Here is a 6000-nt window from a genome sequence, read left to right on the forward strand (position 1 = left end):
GTATGGAGATACAAGGAAGTAAGGTTATATTTACCACAATATTTTGTACAACGTAAGTTGTTGAAATTCTCAATAATTAACTACTTTAGTCGATAATGACATGAAATTTTTTAACTCGGCATACTTCAATTCATCTACGATTGCTACATTCATACCATACCCTGTGCATCCACCAGCGCCATTGTGGAGGATTTTTGAACTGTTATTTAGCGCATACACTGGACACTTTTTCAACTTTTCTCCCATATAAGATGACTCTCCTTACCTCTACCCTCCATACAGATGGGTACCACCCAAACGCATACCGAAAAATTCATTCGAATCGGTCCAGCCGGTTAGGCGGAGTTCAGTGACATACACACGCATACTAGAAATATATATATATAAAGATAAACTTTTATATCATTATATAAAAGTTAATAAACGTGCCAGCGGATAATTTAAACCTATATTTTTGTATTACTTAGGAATCTGTATTCTAGGCATTATGTTTGTATGCCAAACGATCACGAAGTCGCGAGGGTCCGCTAGTACAAAAATAAATCATAGGGATTTATTTTATTATAAATGTGAATGTGAATGCAAGTTTGTTTGTTACGCTTTCACGCAAAAACTACTTAACCGATCCTCATGAAACTTTGTACACATATTCTTGGAAGTGTTAGAAGTAATATAGGGTACTTTTTATCCTCGGTTCCTTTGGGAGAGGAGATGAAAGTGTTTGACGATTTTACACCATAGCTCCGACAAATTATAATCGATTTAAATAATTATTTTTGTACTATAGAGGTTATAATATGTGTTTAATTTTTCCCAAACTTTGTGAAGATTCGAATGTGGTTGCAGATAGCGGACAGAACTCCTAAGCGGACAGCAGAGGACTTAGACTTACAACCAAATTGTATGCAAGAAATCAAAAAACAAAATCAAACGTAGACCAAGTCGCGGGCAACAGCTAGTAGTAATATTTACTTTAGAATAAATACTTAAATATGGATCTATAGTACATCTCGCAGTATTCAAAATGGATTACAACACCCCCTTTCTCTTCTCTTCCCGCATGGGTGTTATATTGTTTAAAGTGGCCTTGAAATACGTTAGCCTTGAGCTTCGACGCAATATGTAAACGCCTAGCCCCAACGTTTTATCTGGCTAAGTTTGTTGTGGGCTCCTTCTTATACTCGTACCAAGGCGCGTTTGGAAACCTCCTAGCTTTAGTTTTAAGTTAGAATTCAGTTACTACCATCACTAACATTACTGGTAACATGTCTACACAAATAAATCATTTTAGAATGTACTACAGTTTCTCTGGACGATTTCAACGTCTACGACGGTCAACCTCCAGAGAGATATTCCAACTACGTGGCAGATATTATAGTGCACAAGTGTGTACAAGCACATGTGCACCCTCCCTCCCATATTCCCTGACTCCCATAGTCCCATGGGACGGCAGCTCCGCACAGTTTAACGAGCTCTCCGAGGCACGGGGGTTAAACACCGCAAATTTCCGGACTCCGGGCTGGTTCTAAGATTTTTTTTTGATAGAATAACCCTGAACGGGAACCCTTTTCATTGGCCCCACCCAGGAAACGGGTATAAACCCCGGACCTCGCGACTTGCTGCCAAACATGCTCACAACTAGATCAACGAGGCAGTACGTCCGTTAAAGGCTTCTACAACTGCCAAGTATCAAGGTCCACGAATTCTATTTCACTTAATTAATCTATATGAAATCTAAATGTATGTAGAAATACATAATAAAACTGTAACCCTGACTGACGGACAACAGTCTAAACTGGTTGACCTAGAAGCATGAAATTTTGCACTGAATTTCATTGTTATGTAGTTGAGGGGCTAAAAGCTTGTATAAACTAAACGTTTTATAACACACTTGTTGCGTAAAGGCCGCTCTAGCAGTATATTTAAACAACACAGCATTTGTGTTTGCCGCACTCGCAGAACGCTGTAGAGTATCAGAACTATTAGGATAAATGTAATGTTTATTATTTAGTTTCCATGGTAACAAGAATAGGAAAAAAAATGTATAATGTATTCTATCTCACTCTGTCCCATATGTGTTTGTTTCTTTACCTAGATAATATTCGGTATCTTTGGTAACTTAAATAGGAAAAATAAGTTACTTAAACGAAAGCGACGTTGCATGTTTGCGCATCACAGTTGCCGGGCATGCAACGTCGCAAAGCGAAAACGTAACGAGGTCATTCATCAGTAGATTTAACTCCTCACATTTTTCTCATACCGGGCGCCTTATATAAGAAAATCGATTGTTAACGAGTAAACTCCAATAGGCGTTACGTTGCAGCGTATGTTCCTTGCAGATTTTTAAAGGTGATGGTTTTCCATTTAGCAACAGATGAGCCATCTGCTCGGCTCAATCCTTATTAACCAACCAACAATTCTTCTACTGTTCGAAATACCAGATCATTTCTACCGCGCACTTGCAAATTATGGAACAATCTCCCATCTGATGTGTTTCCTCGAAAATACAATCTAGGGTTATTCAAGGGGCGGATAAACGAATTCCTTAAAAGCCGGCAACGCATCGGTGGCTTCTCTGTTGCTGCAGATGTTTATGGGCGGCGGTGATCACTTATCACTTGCTTGTTTGACCGCTATTAATATAAAAAAATAAAAAAAAAACTTGATTTTTGGCCAAAAGTTATTTGTCTTATAATAACGCTGACGCTTAATCCTGCACCATGACAACGCACGCTCGCACCTCTCGTCAAACGATTGAGTATTTGAAGCAGGAAAAAGCAGAAATTCTTGACCATAGAGAGAGACCATGAGAGGTTCACAAGTACGTATGTTACTTCATAAGCTACTTTTTTATCCCAGACAAACACAAACGGTTTCCATGGGATCTGTAAAAGGACCTTAATAAAATTTGAAGAATAAAATATAAATATAATAAATATACTACGACAATACACACATCGCCATCTAGTCCCAAAGTAAGCGTAGCTTGTGTTATGGGTACTAAGGTGACTGATATTTTTATGAATGGTACACATAAATATTTATAATATACAGATAAACACCCAGACACTGAAAAACATTCATGTTCATCACACAAACATGTTCCAGTTGTGGGAATCGAACCCACGGCCATGGACTCAGAAAGCAGGGTCGCTGCCCACTGCGCCAGTCGGCCGTCAAAAATGAAGAACGTATTAATAGGAATATTAATAATCCAAACTAGCTGTAAGTTTGGACATAAACGTGCAATAGATCGCTTGCTAGCGAGCAGTTGAACCGTGTGTGGACCCCTTAATATATTTTGACCTTTATTATCCTTTCACTTTCCTAATAATGGATTGGAATGCCTTGTATGACATTTCAACTGTACAATAGGTGTCTGAATTATTTCATGCCCACGTTTCTATTAAAAATATTATGCAATTTTCTATCTATGCATACTAATATTAGACTTTTAAAAAGTCCCGTCCTTTTGTTTGTAATTCTCAAAAAAGCACTGGAAAACTTTTCTCACGGGAATAAAATTATCATAATCAAAAAAATCACACTTTTGGGAAACCATAATGAAACGCATAAGGAGCTTAGATCCACCACGCTGGTTTAAATATGGGATGGCGATTGACACACATGATAATAACTGCATCCTAAGGAAAAAGATTTACTCCAGAAAGCCAACTGTTCTTTCGAGATCTTTCAAAAACTGAAATATACGCGAACAAAATGGCGGACATCAGCCAGTAAGACCTATTTAATTATTAAGATAGAAATGGCTTAAACCAGAAGTCAATATACCTAATAGAAGATCCAAAAGTGCACGTCACATAATCTCAGTTATTACAATAAAATGCAGATTATTTGTAAATAATAATTAAACTACATCTACGAGTAATTATACCATGAAATGTAATAGGCTTCTATTCCTCAAAATACTGAGGCCTATAAAATAAAAACCAACTCGATAGGTGAAGTATTTCGCTCGTTATCGTGACCACAAGATACGGGACCCGCACATACAGAGACGTCCAAGACATAACTTTTTTAAACAATTTTTTATTGGTTTAAATAATAAAAAGAGATTTAAAAAAATCATGAGTGTTAAAAATGTCAACATTTGTCTATTTATATTCAATTCAATTCAATTCTTGTTTATGGCTTTTGTCTGTGCCAACTGGGCACAAGGTACTTCGCCAATGTCTTGTAGATGAAGAAGGCACGAAGGAGATTGATCGGTGAAACTAATGAAAAGTAAATTTTGAATATGTACCAAGAAATAGTTGTGATTAGCTAGTCTATTTATATTCACTTATAAAAGCAATAAAGAATAAAAAAAGTGACATTTTAAGTTCGTGAATCACACGGTGTGAGTAAACTGACAGTAATACCCACCTCAACGCATCGCTTATGAGGCGTGCAATAATATTAATCTATAAAAGATAATTACGTTGAACCTACATGCTAAATAATTAATTAAAGTTTAATTATTCAAAAAATATAAATATGGAACAATTCGAATGTCCTTCTAATTAATTTAATTTAATATTGCATAAAAAATAAATACCTGTTCTAGCTTTACTTAACATCCAGTTATTTACGCTTCAAAGACTTTAGGTATAATTTGTAACAATAAAACAATCGGAACAATAAAATTATCGAGTAAAGTCCTGATAAAACCGTACATTGTAAAAAAAACTTGAAAAACCACAATATTGTTTATGGTACAAAATAACTTTCCCGCTCTTTTGAAATGTCAACATTGCGGAACGTCTGCGTTCAAATGTCAAGGTCAAATGACGATCTTTTGACATTTTATCGGAAAACGTGAATCGTGTTATTTAAATTTGTAAGCACTTGCATTAGGCAGAGGTTTATCAAATAAAAAACTCAAAAACAGGCTGTATATCATTTTAGTAGCGGCCCGCTTCAGTTTTGCACGGGTATAAATTAGAAAAAATTGGGGAGCCACTGCCATTTTTATTTTTCAATGACTTTGTTGTAAAAAATATTCTTTTTTTTTATTTCTTTGTGGTGTTATAATATAAGCGGTCCCCCGCGACCGCCTATGGTTCAACCTTCAAAGAAAGATACCTATGCTCTCGCAGACTTATTTTAGGAATTTTTTAAAACAAACAACTCAACAGTAGCCTATGGCCTTCCTCGATAAATGGACAATCCAACACAAAATTTTTTCCAAAATCGTTTCAGTAAAACCAGAGTTTCATATCTTTAATGTAGATAAAAACCATCTGCGGTAAATTCTCAGAACGATCGTGAAAACCGTATATGAATTGATTTAGAAGCAGTTAGAGGATAAACAGACAGTCGCAGAAAGCTTTTTACTACCTATATGTATGTACTAGTTGTTGTCCGCGACTTCGTCCGCGCTAATTTGGGTATTTCACCAATCCCTCGGGAACCGTCAATTTACCGGTATTTGTTTTTGGGTACCGCTTGTGTCCAGCGGCTCCCCACGACGCGCTTGATGTCGTCTGCCCACCTCGTTGGGAGTAGACCAACGCTGCGCATACCAGTGCGGGGCCGCCATTCTCTAAATTTTTTCCTAAAATTTTATAATATTACTAGCTGTTGCCCGCGTCTTCGTCCGCTTTGGTTTTTGTTTTTCGAAAGTGCCATGTGCCTCATAAATGTGGCAGCACTTAATGTATTTAGGATAGCTAAGCCTGATGTAAAATCGTCAAACACCTTCGTCCCCTCTCCCAAGAGAACTGAGCTTAATTTTGGGATAAAAAGAATCATATATTACTTCTCCCTCCTGCCTAGTATTTTAGAAAAATTACCTAGACCTTTACTAAAAGAAATTGAAAATAAACACCTGAAGCAAATCAAAAACAAGTCGAAACGTTATTACATTCAGGGTACGTGCAAAAAACTACAAGGCGTAAGTTCATCCAGACCATTCCTAGAAATTCCATTAATTAACATTATGGAAATATTTCTTTTGTTTTTCTCCTTACATTAAATATAATTAGCTAGTGGAACCCT

This window comes from Pararge aegeria, chromosome 27, assembly GCF_905163445.1.
Source record: "Pararge aegeria chromosome 27, ilParAegt1.1, whole genome shotgun sequence".
In the NCBI taxonomy this organism is placed as follows: domain Eukaryota; kingdom Metazoa; phylum Arthropoda; class Insecta; order Lepidoptera; family Nymphalidae; genus Pararge; species Pararge aegeria.